The following is a 24,801-nucleotide window of genomic DNA, read 5'->3' as shown; positions in this document are numbered from 1 at the left end:
GCCACCGTGACCTTTCCCCACGGCTGCGTTTGACACTTTAAAGGCAAATTTTCATACATTATCTCTGACATTGATTTTACAAAGTCTCACATCCCTCTAGGTTTAGACAAAGCTCCAACAGTGTGACTGACAGAAATATAAATATCTCACACAGTCTTACAAGATCAAGGAATTAAATGCATTTTCAGCTATAGGCTAAACTTCAGTTATCAAAACGATTCACACCTGGTCACTTTATCCTAAATACATTTGATATAATTGCACCATTCTACCATTAGATGGTGCCATATTGCCATTTAAAATATCACATTTCTCCATTGACCTTGATTAAACATCATGGGCTGCTGTACTGTATAGGCATCTGTAAACCTGTCACGAATAATCCTTTAATGATGGACAGTTGCCTTTTAACGTTTAATCAGTTCCTTGGTTTTTGAAGGACATATTGTCGGCTTAAGAATCCAATGAGCCAAGCTAACTGCTTGGTGAGGAAAAGGAAACGTGGACTATTACAGTATATGTCAGATTTGGGCAATAATTGGCTATTCTCTGTGTCCTAGGCCCGGAGCGGTAATTTCCCCCCCTCTAACCCACTTAGAAGTGCACCAGCGGCCCATGGGACGGTGAGAGCAATGCAAGCCTCAAAATAGACACGGAGAGTTACATTTGGTTTTCAGGTTATGTTCTCCGTGATTGCTGCAGACATGGATGGAGATGGTTGAGTAGGGCCGTTCTGTTTACCCAGTTAGTGACACCTTGTTTTTCTCATTTAAAGTGCATTATGTTTTGAACATTTAATTTCAATGCACAGGCTCAACAATACTAAGTAAATTTGATACGATTATTTGAATTGTTTTGCCATCTTAACTATCCACAGTTATATAGCCTGCTGCATTTTATTATTTATTTTTAGCATCATGTTTTCCCCTGCTGACAGCAACCTTGTCAGAACAGACCTGTGACCTATTTTTTTGTGTAGTAATTCTCAACCCATCAGTTCAGCACACTATGTCTGTCTGAGAATAAAATGAGCCGTTCAGCATTGTCGGAAACACGGGTTGCCGAGTTCATTTCGCATTATTGCTATTCTCAGGAAACCATTCATTATGGACCATTAAGATGTTCGTTGCTCAAAACGGCCACTCTCACTAAACACACAAACACACACATGTCCCGTTAGCTGCCTATCTTGATTGACTAGCCTCAAACTCTCAAAGTGCACATTTATTTTCGGAAAGCCTTTTTTTCTCCTGAGGAAGCAGAGAGTCAAGTTCAAATAGCAGTTCTCAAACAGAATTATTATAGTGTGATCCTTGACCTGCTGAATGGAGAGAGGAAGAAAGGATCGTCTTAAATAAAGTGCAGGGGTTAATGGAGTCTGTGTGTGATGGATGCTGTCAAAAGCATCATGTTTGAGCAACATCTTTCAGGTCTAGGCTGGTTGGCTAGTGTTGGTTTGGTGCTGTTTTTCCATGTTGGACCATCCTCTGTTGTTTTTTTGTAAAATCCTTAAAATCAGAGGGAAATGATAGGTGAATAACACTGAACATGTTAGAATCACGTAAGCCAAACTGTAAACTTGTCCCTCAAAACACAGGCTATATGTATCCATAGTTAAACATAGACAGACAGGGAGCAGGCTGTGGAAAATAAGAGCAGGTCAGATCTATCTGATTCTGTGCTGTTGTGTTGTCTCGGTCTCCACAAACTCATAACTCTGGAATCTGGTCTGTTTCCTGTGCCTAATGAGGCCGCTGTAAATCTCCCATGGGCCTCTATGATTGTGTACACAATGATGATCGGGCAGAAGATATAAACCGAATGTAGAATTAATGGGATCAGGTGCTATAAATACCATGAAATGCTTTGCTAATAATGTCCTTATTCTAAACCTGATGTTCAAGCCAGTGGCCATTTAATTAAAAAAGTCCATGTGCAATGAGAAGTGATCCCATTGACAGCAGGCTATTGGATAATGTTAACCAGTAGCCCAAGGGTCGGCAAACTTACGACATGTGGAGGGATAATCACATGGTTTTTAAAGTAGGTCTCACACTTTAACTGCTAACTTAATAAAACAGGCTGTGTGACTATGAGGAATGATTACCCCAAAATGTAAGTCCGTATGCAAGCTTGAGGGACTTGAAATTAAGTACATGCACTTTTTTAAGCGATAGTCACGTTAGTCAGTGATTATTCCTCTGTGTGCCGTTGTTTTACACTGTAAAAAAATATTGTTGGTTTAACTTAAAAAAGTAAGTAACCTGGTTGCCTTAAAATTTGAAGTTCATTGAACTGGAAAAAGTGAGTTAATACAATGAATGAAATTAATTTAATCATCAGAAACTCAAAATTATATGTTATCTGAACTAAATAAATTATTTAAGTTGATTTGCCAAAAGAAAAAATGTTGTGATTACTATAGTAAAAACTGTAAAAAAAAAAATATTGTTGGTTTAACTTAAAAAAGTAAGTAACCTGGGTTGCCCTAAAATTTTAAGTTGATTGAACTAGAAAAAAAATGAGTTAAAACAATAAAGGAGATTAATTTAATCATCAGAAACTCAAAATAATAAGTTAGCTCAACTAAATAAATTATTATGAAGTTGATTTGACAAAAGAAAATATGTTGTGATTACAAATCTTGAAAATATTTTTAAGCTCTTGCTCCATTCTGATATTGAACAGACACTTTTTTACGATCCGCTGCATTTCCTAAACTTTTTCTCTTTTTTAATCGGAAAGCAAAATTGTTAAAATGGGTATTATTATGGGTATCATTTCTCATGAATCTGCATTAGGTTAATGTTATTTGCAATGACAGTGTAAAGTGGAGGCGATGGATTTCTTTTTAGCTTAAGTTTTTATTGCTGATTTAGATATTTCTCAATAGATCTTCACCCAGAAAATAGCAGCCTGAGGGTGCAGAGTGAATTGGCCTGTCTAAGTGACTTTGGTATGCGTTATAATCTGGTTTCCAGTCAAAGAAATTAGGAAAAATGCAAACATTAACTGTAAGTGATAGAGTTTGGATCCAGACTTTGGCTGAAGGGCAAATGAGTATACTCTCTGCGTGTGTGTGTGTGTTAAAAACCTTCCAGTGGGGTCTTAAAATTAAACTTAATTAAAAGTGAATACAAGATTATTTTTCTGGCCCCATTGGCAGGTATTTTTTCTCTCTCGCTGTAATAAACTAATTTTATTTTTCATAAAATTTTCAGAAAGCATATCTTAAAATCAAGTCATTTAGCTTCTTAAGTAAATGTACCTAAAAATGTTTAGATATCTGTATTGTAAAGCAAGTATGAAAATCTTCCTGGTCTACTTTTTGCATCGTGGTATGTCCCCATTAAAGTAACTAAGTAAGCTTTTGTGCATGTATATGAAAAAGTCAGACTGTGTGTGAGCAGTTTTCAACACCAGGCTAGTGTGAGGTGTCGAGGGCTTTCCCACACATGTCACAGGTCAATAGAGATTACAGCAGAAGATCTGGCCTCCCACATTCACCGAGATTGTGAGTGTGTATGTGTGTGTGTGGGGTTGGGTATGCAGTGATGAGTGAATTTCCTATCAGTGATGCTTGTAAAAGTGTATGTGCTGTGTGAGTATGTTGGAGGTTATCCATACAAATAGGGGTCATGACTTGTTGGAACCTGCTATAATTTTTCCTTTTCTCCTGTTTTTCTTCTTGGTCTCCCCTTTACTGGAAAAAGAAACTCAGTAATTCAGTCAGAAATGATTTCATGTGAATATCAGGGCAAGGGTTGCTGGGTCGCAGAGGTCAGGTTTTCCTGTCATGGACTTCACTGAATCCGTCCCAGATGAGCAACTAAAATATGGCTCCTACATGTTTCATTTCATGAGCCAATGGCTCTCAGCCAATTCCCAGCCAATAACAAGTCCAGAGGATTAAATCAGATGCACAATGAACAATTAGCTTATTAGTCTTTGATTCATTGAACCGAAAAGTTTGAGGCTTTGTGTGAGATTATAGTTGTTAAAGAAACTAACTGTTTCTGCACCTTGTAATATTGTGTAATCAACATAAACTGTAAGCCTCTAAGGATTAGTTTAGGTATTTTTTTCGGTATCTTACACAGGCTATCAAGCTCTTACATCACAGAGTTGCATTCTGGGTTGCAGAGAGGGTGAGATGCACACAAGTGGAGTGTATCTGAAGTCATGAAATGGAATGAAGCTAAATCTAAAATCAGAATGATACTTATGTTACATCATTTATCTGTCTCCTCCTGGGTTAAGATATTATCATAACACACATTCCTTTTAGATCCCAGTTAATGCAAACCAGAAGCCAGGTCTATCTGGAGGCCACCATCTTAAGTGATTCTCAGGCTTTTGAAGCAAATCTGAAGGCAGTCTCTTATGTAACTTTGTGTTCACTGATTGACATCTCAATTAAGTCCCCCATCAGTAATTCAAGAGTTTAAGGCTGTTTAGTAATAATTGAATTTGACCCTAACTTGCTCCGTTTGGCACCCAAAATCCTCTGCCAGCTGGCACAACTGAATCTTTACAGAAAGAAGCCAGAATGAGGGCACTTATGTAACCAGAGAGACTGGAACAGGGAAGCTATTAAGGATGATAACAGCTCTGATGGGCCAGGTAATAATCTCTTTGACAGTATTATTACAAGCCATCAGTTCCACCCTCAGGTATGCGAGTTAAAAAGAGAGATACAGTCAGTATGCATGACTGATTTAAAAAAAAATAATAATAATTTACAGTCAATGGAATAGAAAATGCTATTTGAATATAAAATGCTACTGAATATAAAATGATATATTTATTTTATATTATATATTTAGTTACATTTTGACTCTGTATCAGCTGACCAGTTGCTCTTTATCGTGAGTGAAAAGTCCCAGCAGAATCCTTTGCAAGTGGTGCTTCATCAGTCCCTGCATGCGTCTGAATATGCCTCATTCCCTAGTTATATGCCTAATTATATTGTAGGTAAAAAATAAAAAATAAATTAAAATAGTATAGTATAGTATTCATAAAACCGTAAATGGTCTATTTCTGGCGGTATTTTTAAGTGAGCATCTGATGTCTAAATGTACACATTAGTATCCTATGAATAGCAGTGAAGTCACATGACAATGATAGTTTTTCTGGATTTCACTTTGCACACATTCATAACATACTTTTTAATTGTCGCAAAGGTCATTCTCATATACTCGGTTATGCAAATTGGTTGAGGGAATGTTTCAATGAATCACTGACAGACACTTTTTCCGTTCTCAAATGGGGTGTGTTTTTTGTCAAATCTTTTATGTGTGTGATTTAATGAATCACTCATAAAATAGTTACTTGGTTAATTCCTGAATGAATCAGTGTTTTTGAAAAAATACTCCCTATAATTTGCCGCAATCTACTGGTGTAACATTGTAAAGATTGTAATACACTACAAGACTTTCAAAATAAACACTAGGCATCAAACTTTTTTAAAAGATTACCGAAAAAATATGCATTTTAAAATTAGCTCAAAATATCATGTTTGATATCCTCCAACTGGATGGAATTGTAGTCGGAAGATAAAAAATAGGAATCTGTGCTCATTCATACACTACACAATTTCCCCTGAAATCGTAAACTGTGAAAAAAAATCTCCAGACCGGTTCTGACTTTGGGAACAAATGTCAAAACAGTGTACTAGTACAATACTAGAGTACTAGTGTAAATCGGGCAAGTCATGTAGTGTATTCAGCTTTAACCTGCAGAAAGAGGAATATAGCCGCCACAAACACAAGCGAGTGGACTCATACAAAAGTGGAAAAGTCATCGATTTATCAGAGCTTTTGGAATGCCATCCGGACAATCAGATTTGAGAAACAAAACAAACTGTTCCATAGATAGTTTTGCATAACTCATCAAGGTCTGTTTGGTTATGAAGATATCCTTAATTACTATAAAGCTGCAGTCCGGCGCTTTTCCTCTGTCGCCATCTGTTCGAAATCTGCAATTAGTGTTGTAGTCGAGACCACCTCACTCGAGTCCGAGTCGACACCGAGACCAGAGACGGTCGAGTCCGAGTCGAGACCGAGACCAGTGAGGGTTGATTACCTAATTTACTTTTATTTACTTAGAGAAATCCTTTTTTTTTTTTTTTTTTTTTTTTACTGAATTTACTTAGAGTTTAAAAAATATGATCAGTTTAGGGTAAAAAGGCCACATAGTAGGTGGTGATAAAAGTAATTTTATTACAATTTGTCATGCGCAGTTGCGCACTAGAAAATCACCAATCACTGGGCGTGTCAATCAATTTAAAGAAATATTTTATTAACATACATTAATAATCATGAAAAATATTTTTAATTGAGCTCGAGTGGACTCGGGAATAATTCCAAGTCCTAAAAACAAAAATGTTCGAGTACGAGTCAATTCCGAGTCCAAATGGACACGAGTCCATGACAAGACCAAGACCATTAAAATATGGTCTCGAGACCGAGTCCGAGTCTTGAGTACTACAACACTGTCTGCAATTGCAGTCATTTGCAGAATTATCAACTTTACACGAGTTGTACTTCGACACCAAGATCTAAAAATGATGTATTGCTACCTTCATTTCCCTTTGGTTGCTGTAAACGTCAAATCTGTACCTTTTCACTCTGTGATTACAGTTGTTACAGGGCCCTATGGCTTCACACCTGATCTATACACTGCCCACTCTCCAGTGATTGACCCACATGTGTGCAGCTGGCCTTGTTGAACACCTTGTTTTAGCAGATATTATGTAATACTATTTGGTTTGAACATATGCACCTGTACATATAGCTCTGTGAACATGTCATAGCTTGCCAGCTCACTTCTGAAATGACATACTTACAACACAAAGCCTTTTAATGAGAGCTGATTAGGAAAGCAGTTTAGCTAATCTGTAAGATTAATGCCGTTTGATAAAGATCAGCTTAAAATGATCCTTCATGCCATAAACAGATGATCCCAAGATATTTGAGTTGAGATTGAAACCAGAGCCTAATTTGCACAGTTTGACTGGTTATAGGGGGCAACAAAGTTTTAAGTGGAACCTCTTATTGTGCTCACATTTATTTGGCTCATTCGCTAATCAAATACACTAGTAGCAATTCGGTTTATCAGCAGGCTAAAAGGCCTTAAACTGCAACTGCAAGATCAGCCAGCTCTGGGTCTAAAAAGAGAGCCCACAAGAGTAACTTCTCGCAGTGGTTGCCCTTTAACCATGCAGTTTACCACAATTTGACCCTTAACTTGATTTTGCGTCACATGGTGATGTCGTCTGGGTGGGACACTGGCCTCTTGTTCGCTTGGCACATTCAATTTGACCTTGGAGTGGCAGTATGCACATACAGTACTTCACTCACACTGCACTGAGATGTGTGTGTGCGCAATCGTTCTGACGTAATACTGTTCATGTGCAAGCTTAGGGTGTGGTTATAGCAGAGGATGAGCTGGCTGGAGATTGTCTGTGAAAGGCCAAACTTCATTTCCTTCCCTCTTACGACAGCACTACAGGATTTCCTTCTCACTTCTGTGGGAAACTGAAAGCGTAGGTGGCTGCCCTTTCCCATTGCTCTTACACCTGGTTTCCTGTATCTCTCATCTGTTAAATTAGGTGGGGATCCAGTCCTAGACCTGTGTGAAAGTACATCTACCTAAAGTGGTGTGGATGAACAGGATCTCCATTTTTTTTCCCCCTCCATCCTCTCATTTTTCAGTTAATGGCCTTAAAAAGGTACTTAGGTTCCACTTGTCTAACTAGTTCCATTGTGTTCTTGCAAGGTAAATCTGTATTTAACAAAAATTCCATATCACTATATCAGTGCCGGGTATTTTTCTTCTCATACAAATAATATAAACTTAAATCAATCTTATTATTTATTTATTTCGGTATGTACACTTAAAAAAAATAACTTTCACTGTTGTTAGTTTCACTCAAACTATCCTTGTTCACATTACTTAACTCATGCAACTATGTTAACTTAATTTGAATGAGTTGTTTCTACTAAAAATGAGTATTGTCATTTAAGTGTTTGTTCAGTCAACTTAACATTTCTGAGTGAAATGCAAAAATTAATAAAACAATATTGTGTATCGTACCGTTGCTGTGTATGCCAAACTCTCAAATTTTTTTAACGTTTTATCGCAGCCTAATTTAATTTGACACTTTTTTTTAAAGTAAATCCAAACCACATTTTTGTTTGTGTAATAAGAGGCATATAACCCCCTTTCAGTTGCAGTGTAAAACAAAAAACCCTTTATCTCACAATGTGACTTTATATATTACAGTGTGACTTCATTTGTTTTATTTGAAGTTCAATTTCCCAATGACCAGTCATTATAGCAAAATAAACTCCTCCTAAATAATGCTCATTTTGTCATGAGTACTTATCCCTTACCTAATTGTTTATACAGTTCATAATAACATACTGTTTTCACTTTCACACGTTCTTTATAAAAAAAAATGAGAATGCAATTTAATAAAAGTGTCCAATTTGAATCCACAGGGACAAAACTTTCATGGGTGGGCTTTTCCCTGTTTACTTGGCAGTGTAAATACGTGTTTAGTTGGATCCCTTGTTATAGGGCGTGAAACTATTAGCCAGTATCGTAATGTAAGATGTGATTAAAGTATCATGACAACCCTATTGCTCACTTTATCTTAAGATGAAGAAATCCTGTGAAAAAAGCATTTGTGTCAGCAGTGTGTGAGTGAGCTTGTGCGTCTGTGTGTGTGGCCCCTGAGTTGTAAAATGTTTTGCATTCCATGGATTAAATGGATTAAACTATGGCGTTAGTCAATGGAGACCTCCATCACACTTTCTCACTTACTTGCACACTCAGATCGAGTCTCATTCATAACCACTGGGCTCGTCTCCAAAAAAGGGAGACATTTAGACATCTAGAGAGCATTTGATTGGACAAAAATATGAGTAGAGCAGGATGAGTCATTTATTTTCTTTTGCTACATTTTGCAAAAGAAAAGACATTTGAAAATTATTTTCACAAAGTGAATTTAGGAATTTAGATTGACGATGCTAGCATAAAAATAGCACCTCAAAAGATGCAATCTCATTTGTGAAATTGAAAAAAAAAGTTGTTTATTGTCAACAGTGTAGTGATGTATGAAGTAAAGTTAAAACAGGCGTCACTTTCAAACCAAGCAGCTTTCTGTTGGTCAACCAGAATCTGTGTGACCAAAAACTGTTATTGAAAATTTCTTTTGAAAAATAGTTGAGTTTTACCATTTTCGAGTCCATTCAGCCGATTTTCTGATATTTAAGAATATCAGAAACCAGCAGTTTCTGGTCCCATGACTTCCATGCTAGTCAATGGGACCAGAAACTGTCTGGTTACTGATACTCTAAATATCAGAAAATCGGCTGAATGGATTCAAAAATGGTAAAACTCAACTGTTTAACTCTGGGGGAGTTGTAAAATGTGAAGTGGAGTATCCCTTTAACACATCGACTAAAAGTCACAAAACTTTCTGAACAGCTTTTAACATCTTTAAAATGGTGCCTGTGTTGTTGTTGTTTTTTAAAGGATAAATTATATAAATGGTCAATGGTCTTCTTTGTTAATATAACCAAGATTAGATGCAGCCATGATTAGTTGCAACCAAGTATTTGGCTCAGTCTTCCTGGACAAATTATATTAACCAGTCACGTGCTTACATTCCTAGCATCGCCGTATTACATTCATACAAACCTGGTTATACCCTCTATCAATGTCAAATACAAACGGGACAAAATAATAAGTAAAGGATTAAAGTGGAAAAGCCATGTTCTGGGTTTGCTCCGGTGGACAGGATTCTGAGTCCGGTAGTTTTGCTTCTCTGTGGGAGTATGTGGCCCGCAGGCTCGCTGTTGCTTATTTGGCTTCCTGGGAGGTCTGGGGTCCGCCTTCTCTGCCTTGTGTTCTATGGTCACGGGTGGATGGAAGTTTTACTCACTGCAGATTTAGGTTCATGAGGCTAATGTGAGCTAATGGAAGGAAGCAAGAAAGTTTTATTTTTAGTGTGAGTCTGTTTGATACACAAATCGAGGAACGTTGTTGAAGTCAAAGAGGTTTATAATGCCTTAAAGAAGCTATCCACTATATCTCAGTGGCATATATTGTACATTTTATTACATACTTTTATTCACAGTGACTTTGCATTTAGGGTGTGCACCAGGCATATGTTATCGGCGCTCTGCTCCGCTGTTTTACGCAGTGCATTTTTAGCCTTGTCAGTTCGGTACACCATTGAATTAAGTCCACCTGGACCCTAAAGTGATTCCATTGGCTTAAAGAACTTTTAATAGGTAATTATTTCAGTGCCTGATTACATATACTTTTATCACATTTTAAGAAAATTGCTTTAGGTTTCACTTTATTTTAATGGTCCCTTTAACACATTCTGTTTACTATAATTAACTTTCACCTACATGTAACTCTCATTAGAGTGTTAGTTGAGTATTAGTAGTCTGGTAGAGTTAGGGCTAGAATAAGTTGACATGTAGTTTCATAGTTACTCATAGTCAGAGAAGCATCATCACATTGGAGAATTAGCAGATATTAAGCAGACAGTGAGTATTACTATAAAGAGAGTTAGTTGACTTGAAATGTACAGTTGCAAAGTTACTTAGTGAATAAAATGTTCAAAAGGGCCATCAAAATAAAGTGTAATCATTTTGTTTTTAGTTACTTTAGGTTTTTGAAACTGCTCATCATGTTAGTGTAGCATACCAGTAGCTAGTTAGCTAACAAAGCTTATATCTTACACACTGTGTTTTATGTTTTATATAATTAGGCATTACAAACGGATAATAACATGATTCTTAGATGGACTGGATTGGGTTGTTTGATACATAAATGTGATTAATCACCCTGAAGCCATTAGAAAATACGCCATAAGAGTCCCAAGCCGTTCACTATTGCTACTATCCTGATTCCATGCTACTTTGGATAGGATCTGAAAAATGTAAGGTTTCAGTACAGAACTCTAAACCTGCCCAGCATCAATGCAGGGCACATTGGCGAGTCCTTTGTCCATGTGAAAGGCCTAAATTTGGTTCCATGGGCCTGATCTTTCCGGTCCAAATAAAGGCGCTAAACCCTGAACAAACAGAGGTATATCTGCTATACCCTTCATGGTAGTGGAGTTCCGTTTTCTCTGGGTGGCCATTGTCCGAGATCGGTTTACACACACAGTCTCTCACGCCTGCAGGGAAGAAAATGTCAGTTGCACCTTGTTCTTTGTCTAAGCTTATTCCATTGTTTTCAGTGATTTTTGACAAGTCTTTTTCATAAATGTCAAGAGTATTTTCTTCTCTTAGATTCTGATTAGTTCAAGGGAAGCTGATTAAAACCTTCTACCACCGTTAAAACCATCAGCCGAAATTAAATTGTAGTTAGATTTTTATTTGGCTTCAAGCTAAATCTGAAACTCTATCAGAATTACTGAGACAAGCTTTAGTATATATACTATATACATAACTGACTCGAGGGACACATCATTGCTTTATTTAAAATCTACCTGAATGAGGCCGGAGATTCCAGAAAATGAAATTAGATCCATGTTCTGTAAAATCTAATTAGCCTTTAGCCTTTATTACTTCCATGCATTTCGAGGTTCCCACATGAACAACTCTTTGCTTCATTCAAGACTTTCCCGGCCTGACCCACTTTATGAAAAGCTGAGCATCTCCCAGCAAACTTTGCTGTCCCCAAACACTCTCTCTGAACTCAGATGTTAGTTTGACCTCGAGGATGAGCAAAGTTGCTCTGATCTTCTTTGATGCGCCTCTTTGGAGTGACTTCTAAACTCACACTGACATCGAAACCTCATTGTCAGAGCTTCTGCACTTTTGAACTGAATGTGCCTTGTGTAATAAGTGGGTCAGGGCTTTAAAGGTATTGTTTTAATGGGTTTGGGAGCTGACAGGCTGATGTGTCCTCTGATGCCAGAGTGTGTGCACAGGGATTTTTTTTTTTTTATGTTTTTAATCACTTTGGAAAATGTTCTTAAAGTATGCCTAAGTTGAGTCTTATTTTCTTCTTTCTAAACTGGCCCATGCACATTTATTTTAGTTTTATGAGAGGCTTTTTATTCGCAAAGTTATTGATTGTTTGCACTCCTTTTCAGTAATACGTATCAATATCTGTGGGGGACAGCAGAGTTTCCAGATATCATATTCCCCGACCTCATTTCTTCAAAATTGTGTCATTTATTCAACCTTATGTTGTTCCAAACCTGTATGAATTTCTTTCTTCTGTTGAACGCAAAGGAAGATATTTTGAAGAATGTTGGTAAGAATATATATATATATATATATATATATATATATATATATATATATATATATATAATCAATTAGTTCAGTTTAATTAATTTTATTATGCAAACTCGTTCCCTTAATTTCATTACGTTAGCATAACTTTTTTTATGTATTACAGGGACAGTGCATATTAACATGACAAGTCAAAATATGCCAGAGTTAGCCAAAAGGCTAGTTTTTATCTGCAGTCCTAGGCCAGATGTACAATAGGCAACCTAAAAATACAATGTAAATACAACAAATATAATTAAAACATAACAGAATACAACAAACACAAATATATATATATATATATATATATATATATATAATTATTAATCACTTAATTGCATCAAGTTATTCTTACTTAATCCATTTAAGTTTTGTCAACTTAATTGTGTCTGTGATATGAGGAAGTGTGCTCCCAGAGTGCATTGCGGCATGAATAAATTAATTGCTTTGTTTTTCTATTTTTGGCTTTTTTTACCATTACAATTTTATTTGCTATATTGTTATTGGGGGTACTCAAACCAGTCAAGTAATGTTTACAACCTTTTTCTGAGTAACGAAGGCGTAGCATGCAAACAGTACAGATTACTAAGAAATTTTAAGTAAGTTTTTCGTTTGGCGAATTATTGGACATTAAGTAAAGTTAACAAAAAAAAAATCTTAGTAAGAAGAATGTTAGATTTTACAGTATATATATATATATATATATATATATATATATATATATATATATATATATATATATATATATATATATGTTGGTCATTTAATCAATGTAAAGATTAAACTGGTGTGGCTGTTTTCAGAACAGTCTATCTAGTTTATTTATTTTAGTTGTGTTGATATAACCTATTAAAAGCTTTTAGTGCTTTTACCATTGTTAAGAGCTGATGTTAGGCACAACATAATTTTGACAGGAACTTTTTACAGGCATACCTTATACTAGTCATTTCCAGTTTAGTTTCTCTGTCTGACCAGCCCTGAATTGTGTAACTGATGACTGTTAACGCTCCCAGAGCAGGGCTGAGTTATTGTTCTGTATCTGACCTCCCGGGCTTTTTTAACGTTTTAGCCTGGTAGCAGGCAATTTTTCACTTAGAGCAGTCTGCGATTTAAGCCACCTGAACAAACTGGACCCATTCAATTAGTGTGTGAGTGCATGTGTGTGCATTTGTGACCCGTGAGATGTTTATCTTTGTATGGCTAGTGTACATGGTTGTTGTATTAGTCTCTGTCTGCAAATGTTCTCTGAGTTGGGTGGATTCTTCCCGACAATGCTTATCATTAAGTGCACTTCTCTCTTTTCTGATCGCCACCCATGAAGAAAAACTCACCTCACTGTCCTCTTCAAACAAACACACACACACACTCACACAATCACAGAGAGTTCAGACAGTCTGTCTCTCTGACACGCACACCAGTCATAGTCCTACATGTGCTTGTATGTGTCACAGTTCTCAGCTGCTGGCCTGAAATTTTTATATATTTTTCAATCATTCATCAAAACACAAAGAATGACTTTCTTTATTTAAATCACACAAACAATGTTGTGGTAACCTCCTGTGGCTTCACTTACAATAACTACGAATGACGACTCTTCTGGGAAGTCTTTTGTTCTCCGACAGTTTAACGTAACTTCAATAGCATGTTGTTTGACCTCGCAAGCTATTGAATATGTTCTTCCTTAATTACTCTTGGTGTCTAACCAGACAAGATTTGAAGATTTGTTTATCTATTCACAATAAAAGTGTTAATGTGGTTCAGAATGTATTTGATGCAAATGTTTTAGAAAATGTTAAGATGTAGTGGTACTTATTTGTGCTTTATATCAGGCAGATGTTACCTTGGAGCAAGTGGAACTTGTATGTGTTGCTTGAGATTCTAGGCACAAAGAAAGAGGATGTCAGCGATGTACTATTCGCTCATTGCTGCTCCTTAGTGACTATGGAATTAAACCATCAGCATTTTAATAAGTAGCACAAATATATTTAATTGCATGGTTACCACCTCTCCTTATTTTTGAGTTATTATTGATGCTTGTTAAGGCAAGCTCAATGCTTGCTTATACTTAGGGGAAGTGCATTTTTTTTTTTCTCTCATCTGTATAGTGGTAATAATAAAAACACTGCACTCTACCAATTTTTGGTGCAAAGATCCTTGAATAAAACCACTTTTTATCATTGAAATTTTGGGTCAGTAAGATTTTTAAAATCATATTTTTACTAGTATTCAGAAAGGATGCATTCAAGTAATCAAAAGTGACGGTAAAGACCATTAAGGATGCTTTCGAAGGCCTAATGCAAAGAAGGCTGTCCCAATTTCAAGTCTCCTTTGACAGTGGCCTACAAAAAAATCCTCCTTTTTCTTAGCATATCCCAAAATTCATTGTCTGCCGGTAACGATTGGATGACATATCTCACCAATTTGTGGTTTTATAGATTGTTTATACTCTATTATGTGCATAAATGGATAGGTGAACATATTTCGACAGGTTGTGAACCCAGTTTTGTTTTCAGACAGTTGAATATAACTTTCAAAGAAAAGTTCAGTACAAACGTTACCGTCACGGTCACAGTTGTGAGGCTACGAGAACAACCCTCCATTGGCTAGAGAGTCCCATTTAACAACGCTCGGTCTGGCATTCGAAGGATGCAGCCTCTGAATTCGGACCAAGTTAATAAACACAACTGCAGAGCAACGACCAGGATACTACCTAAAACAAATATAGTTTGTGTTTCTGCTTACGTCTATAATTTCAAATTAAAGTTATTCATCGTTTGGCCTTATCTTTTTTTGCTGGCAGTAACGCGAGCTCTTTCACACTGTATGGATGAGCGTTTTGAAACCTAGCAGCAGGTGTAGGACAAGTGACACACTTTTTAATATGGCTCCAAATGCAGTTTCAGGTTTACCCGTTCAGCCCTGAAGACTTCTGCTCTCTTGACAGATGCTCTTTCACATGGCCATTTACACGCATTATTCTCGCTGTCTCTGTCTCAGTAACATGCGGTCTCACACACAGATGCACGCTATTCATTTCGTTCAGCTGATACCTGAGCAGTTGCGACCTCCAACAGTCACTGAGACCTGCAGTTTGGCTGTCCTGAAATCAACCTCCTACTTCCTCCGTCCTCGTTGCACTCATGGGAATTTTCCCAGTCCGACTCAGCCAGATGTAAGAGGGGGGTGGGAGAGAATTAAAGCGAGAAACAGACACTGCCTCTCACGCACTGGAGATAAAGCTTCACCTGCTTGCCCTGGCTTGTGCCTTTCTCTGGTCTGTGGGTGTGGTGGGTGTGCCACACAGAGGCATACCTGACATTCCAATGGGCCTGTAAAAAAACAATTGAGGCAAAGATGAGATGGGGGGTGTTTTGGATTAGAGCTGGATGGGGGTGACTAGCACAAGACTCTTAATGGCTTTTAGCACTAAGCTTAACCCTTGGTAAACGGGTTAACCCCCTGGGTTAAGTAACGTTTCACACCCCAGAGCAGGGTTAGGCTCACTTTTGTCACACTAAACCATTGCAAAGGTTTACAATGTGAAACAATGCAATCATAAAGTAAGTCTGAATTTTAAAATAACCGTTTTCAGGTACTTTTCAATTGCAGCAGCCATTAAATAAACAGCGTTTATAACATTTGCAATATTATAAAATTAGACTGAAGTAACAGATATAAGAGGATATTTATATATAATTAAATTTGTTAATGGAAATTTCACATGAAATATTTTAAAGTTATATAAAATGGATAGAATTGTAAATTATATTTATAATTATAGATGCATAACTAATAATGCATTCCATTTTTACATTTTAGATGTATTAAATTAGCAGCGAAATGAATACAAGAAGCAAATCCTCTTAAAGGGATATTCACCCCCAAAAAATAAAATTGTTACTCATCCTCAAGTTATGAATTTCTTTCTTCTGATGGAAAAAAAGATATCTTAAAGCATGCCACTAACCAAATTGATGGGCCCTATAGTATTTTTTCAGCATACCATGGAAGTCAATGGGGCCCATCAACTGTTTGTTTAGTGACATTCCCTTTAATTTATATGTTGTGGATCCCTTTCATCAATGTAAGTATTACAAGTGATATTCTTCAGTTGTTTTATTGTTTGCCAGCTGAAAATTGTTTTTCTGATCACTCAGAGAAGGTGCATACTGCATATATCAGCTGTTTTGAACAATATGACTTAAGCTAAGGCATGACCTTTCCCCATCACGACTGAATCAGGCTGGCCTTTGACGCAATCCTGACCTTGAATTGGGTGCGTGGGAGGGCTAGAAGGTCATACATAGTTCATTAAACCCTAACACAGATCCGATTAAAGTCCAGACGGGCACAGGCTCAGCAGGACACGGAAGCTTTGAACGAAGCCCTTCGCTGGCTGAAAATGAGGGGGAAACCCTGAATGTGACCTTGAGTTCTGCCCTCAGACACGAGATAGAGATCGTATCAGTCCCTCACGTGAGGCTTTGGGACGATCTTGCTGAAGTTCACTCGAAAATGAAAAGGAAGAGCTGTTTGTACAATCCTGGTTGTTTTTGTGTTGTTTTGGCAAAGCTTTTCGTGATTTCAAGTATGCATGCGTGTGTTTGGACCTGGAAGTGATTATATTTAAATATCATGTGGTAGGTAGTAGTTGCATTGGTTTTGAGTGTGATGCAACGTTATTGGGGATGGAAAGGGAAGATTGGCCCAAATTCTCACACACGTGAATGCACGGTTGATACTAAAATAGAACAAGTCTAGCAGTTACTTGCATTCTGGGCGAATGGCCTGCGCTTCGTGCCAACTATTAAAGGGATAGTTCACCTAAAAAAAAAAAAAAAAAAAAAATCACAATATCAATAAATGCCATAGTAGCCTGTATGAATAATACTAAATACCACTGCCATGAAACAAAGAAAGTTTAGTAAATGATGATTTAAGGTGAACTATCTTTAACCTATACTGTACCAACAAAAAGACAGTCCAAACTCACGTTTCTCAGAAACCGGCCAAAACGTGTCTAACAACCACAGGGGGTTTGTATATATTTAAATGAAGGAAAAGCATGTGGAACATTACTTTTTCTTGGCTGTTTGCATGCAAATGTTCATATTCAGACATTATGTACACACACATGCTCGTCCCTTTCACCTTCTCTCTCTCTCTCTCTCTCTCTCTCTCTCTCTCCTCCCCACACAATCATTCTTTATTACTCAAGACCAGGTGGCAAACTGCTCTAGGTCGAAAAACATTTCAGCTCATTACTAACAAAAACAAACACAACCCTCACTGTACCCTTCTCTTAAAACTTCTGTTTTTATAATCATTTATTTTGTTTGAAATGGGACCTTGTGTGCTCTGTGTTTCATCAAAATTTGTCCCTTGACTATCCTGCATAAACATCAAGCTGCCAATAGAGGGCACCTGTGTATATTTCAATACCTAATTGTGCAAACTTTCCTGAAAAAAAAAAAAGAACTCTGATGTGCTTCTTAGACTCCTGTGTTTTACTATAATGTGGAAACCAGTGTTTTTATGTTTATGTCTGTGCTCTAATAGCCTACTAGACATAGTTTCTTAATGCCGACACATACCTCTGTAGCTTTTCTTGTTTACTGTGAGCTTAAGTAATTTACAGGCCTCTCTCAACGTTGACGGCATTTCTTTTCAGAGAAAACAGTTTTAGATTTGCTGGTTTCCATTTTCCTCTCAATTAAATGTTATTTCATAAACCTCTCAGCATGACCCAACTACGTCTGTCTTCACATGACAAATCACATGACATCATTGGGTAAACTGCTTGCTGTCTTAAATGGCATGTTGTTGCCTTTCAGTGCAATAACCCGTTATTAGCAGCTGAAACAATGTAAATGGCTCTTAACACGTGGAAATACAGCATATTTGTCCAAATGTTAACCCAGACGGATGCACATAACTGTAATCCCAAATCTGACTGAATTTTTCAACAGTTTGTCACTGACAGTAGATTTTCCATGCCCCATTAGCCATATGGAGACACTATAACTTTATTCATACAGTCTCCCTTAAAGGGACAGTAGCCTACATACACAAATGCAAATTCTGTCATCATTTACTCAACCCCCATGTTCTTCCAAACCTGTTTACACATGACATTCTGAAATATGTGTATGTGTGGTGGATGTTATTGTTTTTTTAATGTCCATACAATGAAAGTCAGTGGGGTCCTGTGATGTTTTGGACCCCATTGACTTTCATTGTAGGCCTATAAAGTTAAAAACAGCTCAAAATATCTTCTTTTGTGTTCTTACTGGTTTGAATGGAAATTTTTGGGTGAACTCAATTTAAAATCAGAAGGTCTTATCTAATATCTAACTAATCTATCTAATACTATTAATGGCCCTGAGTAAACAAAGATAAATAACAAACCAATGGTAACAAAAGTTAATAAATAGTATAATTTCTGATACTTTGTTAATGCTTTAAATTGTTAACTAATGGGACCTTATTGTAAAGTGTGCCGGATCAGTAAATTGAGGTATCAGTTTAACGAAGTATAAGACATTTTTCAAATCCATCATAATAATTAATAATCAAATGTATAGTCATATTTGCCTTAGCAAACACTATCACAAAATTAAATAAATATAATTCAAAGTTAATAAATTCTCTCAATCACGTTTCAACGTACATTCTTTGCTGCTTATACTTTACCAAAATATTCAGTTTTTTTCATGCACTGAAATCTCTTTAAAATCCATGCAATAACAAATTATGCAAATGTATATACCGTTTCCAATATTCTGCCATTCGGAACCTATTATCAATGCATTGCTGCGTTTGTTAAATAATTAGCCAATACGCCAAACGAAAAGTATGCTTTGGCAGTGAAAAAACTCATGATTTCCCTTTAAACTCTTACAGTATTTTTGCTAACATGAAATGATATGCACTGTGAAGTTTTGGCAGAATTGGCAGGCATTGATGGACTTTGACCTGTCTGTGACTTGCAAAACGGCTATTTGGCTTTTCCTTTAATGGCCAAGTCTGTGGGCACAGACTGTTAGAAGTGTTAGCATAACAGCCGAATAAAAATAGCATGTGTAGAACAACCACATTCCAATGTTTTGACTTTCGCCCTGTTAGTGGAATTGTGGTTATGCAGGCATGATGGTCATGAGATAAAGTGATAAAGAAATACCGATAAAGAAACCGGATATGAATGTGCAGACATGAAAACATCAGGGATTATTTGTTTTCCATTCCATGCCAGCATAACATAATCAGTCAGGTTCTCAGGCTTGCGCTCATTTCCTTCCTGATTGGTGGAAAGTAGAGAAGTTGGTTTCTGATTGATGAAGTTTGAACCAGTAATCAGTTACTTAATTCAAATCACCTGATGGCCTTTTTACCTTTGATTAACATTGTGGCTCACTAATTGTACTCTTGTTTTACTGTTTGCGTACTTTAGATTCATAAAAAACTGCACAGGTGTCACCAGACCTTCATGTACTGTAAGTGTTTCTGACTAGCTACACAATCAAAAACAGAAACATGACTATTTTGTTTCAAAGATGTGAACTGGTAACATAGCTAAATTGCTAAAAACATAATGAGATATATGTGACAACAATGTAGCAGTTTGAAAACCGTTTAAGTTAGTTGTAATGTTAGCAGAATGTGTATACAATTACACAAAGAGGTTAATTTCATAGGGTAATGTTCCAAAACCTGGATTCAATCTGCATTGAAGGCCAGAAAACAAGCACATAATTTCCATATCTTGTATAATTTTGCAAACAGCAATTCTGGGCTCAGATCTCTTTTCCTGTTTAGCTTCTTTGGATGCACTGACTTATGAGTTTGTATTCTCTTTTTACTTGAGTTTTCTCATTTATTTAGTTTTTTCTTTAATACTGTTTACATAAAAAATCTCCTATTGCAAATTACACTGGCATTAAAGATCAGTTCTCTTATACTGTAAGTGTTCTTGATATTTTAACTGGGAAATTAGGCAATATTAGTTATTATATAGGAGTTTGAGATTTGTTTTCAAAAATGTTTTTGAAAGAAGTCAATTATTGATTGATTTTGATCAATTTAATAATTCATCCTTTCACAGTAAAAGAACGAATTTTTCTTTAGAAACCGTAGACAGCGATTTTATTGGCTAACATTGCCCGTGTCCTGCCGTTGCCAGTCATGCAGATGCAAAGTGTCTTTGATTAGAATCTGTAAAGGCAATTAAGAAGTGAAAAGGCTGTTCAGACTAGCATAGATTCTTTAAGAGTCATGCTCTTCATCCCCTGATGCATCTCGCTGGGTTCAGGCGCTAGGCCGGTAGACTGACCCACTGATCGGTCACAGAGGAATGTCTGGAATGCGTGTTCTTCTCTGATCGCCGCGGGGCAATATATTGGCTTGGGAATCTTAAGTCAACTCCCATACATCCTGAGCTATCTTTAAACGTCTTGGAATTTGCCCCCTATTTCCCCCCTCCCCCCATGTGTCCTCGGACCTGTTTGCAATTGTGAGGCTTTTGCTCCTGGTAGGGTTCAGTATCCATATGTGGACTTTGTGCAGTATATGATTGTTTGCATCTTTGATGTCAAGCACCAAGAATGTCGGCCTGCTGTTGTCTTTGGCCGATACGGATCTGAAATATCCATTAGGCATGGCATGGATCGGAACACACCAATGAAATGTTTGCGAATCCAAGACCTCTGAAGAAAACAAAAAAGGGTGTATATGAAAGAGTTTGGGCAGGGGGCATTGCGTGAGTTTTTCCTTTCATGGTTAGTTGTTTTGGCAGTATTAGTCTGTCTTCCTCCGTGCTGAGAGATTGAGAGCTGTGCTGGTGACCAGATCAAACTATTTTTGACTTTCTATTACATTCTTTTTTACATTGCTCAGCGTCGGTATGCACCTTCATTAGGAGTGTAGACATGAATGAATGTCCATTCTTGCATACCACTGTTCTATTCTATTATGAATCTCTTGTTAAACAGGGGGAGATTGTTATCATCTAATGCCGTTGAGTGAAAATAATCGGTCTTAAATTCAATCCAGGTTCCTCATGTAGATGTAGGGAGAAAAGAGGTCTAGTTCAGTGAGTCTAACATGAGTACAGACAATCACTTTTAGTGGGTTTTTTTTTTTTTTGTTCAAAATCTAATAACCCTCTTGGATTCGATCTAATGCATGTGCTCAAGTTTGCAGTAGGGTCCGCAATCTATAATTTGTGGTTGTTCTAATTTGATGCTCAATATGTTCCTCACAGCTCAGAGATCAATTAGACTTATGGCTTGTTAGCAAAATAACTTGTGCTAATCATCATTCCCATACACAGTGCCAGCTCATTTCGCTGCAGGCTGTATGTGTTTGTGCAGATTTGGCCTGCTTACTTCAGGTCTACTTGGTCTTCTTCAGCCAGTGTGGTGTTTTACTCATCAATCTGTCATCTGTTTAATATGAGACGTCTTCGTCAAATGGAATGTACTGTATGTGGAGCATTTCACCAATTAGATCCAAACAAAGGTTTTGATTCAGTCTTGAGCAAGTTCTAAAAGAACATATGAAGAGTTCAGATGCAAAACCCTCTAAATGCCATTTGAAATTTTCTTCTAAAATGACCATTTTTATCAAGCTTGCATATTTAAGTCCAGTAATTTCACTTAAAAAATGATTAATAGGTAATCTTCATTGCAATTTAGGTGAAATTACTAAACTTAAATATACAAGCTTGATGAAAATGATCATTTTAGAAGAAAATTTCAAATGGCACTTAGAGGCTTTTGCATCTGAACTCTTCATATTTGCTTAAATACGAATCCCATCCCATCATGTTGACATTAAAACTCTCAAGAAATTGATTGGGCTAAAAATGTTCTGTGATTGATTTATTTAATGAAATAGCCACTTTATTAGGTATGTATCACACACAATTTGTAATTTAATTATTTAAACAGAGAACTTATTCAATTAGACTTGATGCACCAATATTAAAGTCAAGCTGAATTGATTATTATTTTCATGTTATGACTGGTAACCATTAATATATATATATATATATATATATATATATATATTCTCAGAAAAACTCTCAGAAAAAAAGGTACAAAAGCTGTCACTGGGGCGGTACCTTTTCAAAAGGTACAGTTTTGTACCTAAAGGGTGCATATTGGTACCTCCATGGTACATATTTATACAATTATGGTACCAATATGCACCCTTTAGGTACAAAAGTGTACCTTTTTGAAAAGGTACCGCCCCAGTGACAGCTTTTGTACCTTTTTTTCTGACAGTATATATATATATATATATATATATATATATATATATATATATATATATATTATGAAATGTGTTCTATTCAAAATAAAATACTAAACTTAAAAATTTTGATATCTCAGGATTATAATGTGTGGTTTAAAAAAATATTATAAATATAATATAAATATAAATTAAATATAAAAAATATAAATATAAATTAATATAAGTTTACCTTAGGTTGAAGGTTACATTAAACAGTTTATTAAATTATTAGTATCAAATTAAATTAAAGATATTGAACAATACAAATCTATACATTTAAATTATCATATATATATATACATCATCCATCTATTTTACATATTTAAGATCGGGTGAACTTTCACGATCTTTTCTTTTCTTTAAAAAACATCTACAGAATGCTAACCGTCTTCCAGGAGGAATAAAGAATGAGAAGAACTTGAGGAAAAATATTTGGAGGGCTTTGATATTGGTGTGAAAGCATAGAGGGAAAGTGGATTATGGGATAGGAGAGAGGATGGAAGCCCTTGATCGTTCATCTCACCTAAGAGGACGTGGCTCATGAGGTTTCAGATAAACGGCTGGGTGTTGGTAAATGTCAGGTGTCTGGGCTGATCTGAGAACAGTTTCACCACATTTGTCTTTCTCAGGTTCAGGTTTGTGTTAGAATAGTAAGCTGATCCTAATTCAGCAATAATGGACATCTATCTTTGATCTTGTTGCAGTGATTCAAGGCAGCTCCTTGAGAACAAAAGGGGGTTGTTTTCAATCAAGACCAGATGGGTTGAGCACTCTCTGGAATGAGAGAAAAAAGCTTTTTTTTTTTTTCTTCAGGAAAGAGAGAGCTATCCCGTTACGTCCTATTTGGATTTAGACGTTCTGTTTGGTTGGACCACACACAAACCTAAACATCAACACATTTCCACAAAAAGGCAAGAAAAGCGTGAGGAGTGAATCTCTGCTGTTCTTGGCCTTTGTTTTGTACGAGCCTGAGTCTGTGCTGTCAGAAGCCGTGGTTTGCATGCGGTCAGGATTCAAAACGAGGCTTTGACATTAGCTGTCTCACCTTTTTTGTCTGTTCATTCTCCCTTTCTCCCCACCATCGCTTTCCTTTTTTTCCCTCTGTGTCTTTGTAGTGGTCGCTGCTCAAAAGGCCAGACATTCCTAAGAGACAAGTAGCCTAGACTTCCAGAGCAGCTCATGCATTAATGCAAACTGTGGGCAAATGCTGAGCTAAAATTAGTTGAGATTTATGGGATGTGTGCTTGTATAGAGGAGGTGCCGACACAGAAGATTTTTCACAGATTCTTGCACAAACCCGCAAACATAAACACACACACCTACTTAGTCACAGACGGAAAGCATTAGGTCGTAAATGGAGATTTCACACCATGCAACAGGGCTAGTGTCCACTAAAACAATCACACATACACACCAACTGTTCCTGACTGTTGTTGATTATTTTTCCAGCCATATGAAGATTTTTTTTTTTTTTTTTTTGTAAAGCCTGGCCCATGCAAACACAGTCTTGTGCTTGCTTTTCCACACTAAATCTATCTCAACCTTTTTTGGGTTGTTTAGGAAGTGAGTGACTTTTTAAGTTTAAACTTTTCCAGCAGTTCCATCAAACAATGCGTATTTTCTTATGTCTTATACTGTGTATTGTAATATTTATACTCTAGTGTTTTTCCATGTTCTTGGTCCTTCGTGGCTGTATGTTTTGGTGTGTGATCTTCATGTTGGATTTATTGGTGTTTATTCTGTTAATAAGACTCACTGCATATGGATCCTCTCTCTCTCGTTTTTGAGTTCACCCGGATCAAAAGTGACAAGAAATACTTTCATATACTAAAAATGCCTTCTTTTGAACTGTTGGTTAATCGAAGATTTCTGAAAAGAAAAACAAGGTTTCCTTAAAATATTAAGCAACCCAACTGTTTTCAATGATAATAATACTAATAAAATGTTTTTAAGCACCAAATCAGCATATTTGAATGTTTTCTGAAGGATCATGTGAGTTGAGAATCTTGAAAATTCAGCTTTGCCATCACTGGAATAAATTCTATTTTAAAATATATTAAAATAGTTAACCTTAAATTTTAAAAATATTTCACAAATTCTGTTTTAAAAAAACATACCCCAAACATTATGAGCGGCAATTAATAGATTTATATAATAAAAAATGTCTATTGTAGTGCATAGTAAATGTTGGAGCAAA

Source organism: Pimephales promelas, chromosome 24 (assembly GCF_988280905.1).
Source record: "Pimephales promelas chromosome 24, fPimPro1.hap1.1, whole genome shotgun sequence".
NCBI lineage: Eukaryota > Metazoa > Chordata > Actinopteri > Cypriniformes > Leuciscidae > Pimephales > Pimephales promelas.
The sequence above is the reverse complement of the archived record's forward strand: the minus strand, read 5'-3'. Positions refer to the sequence as shown.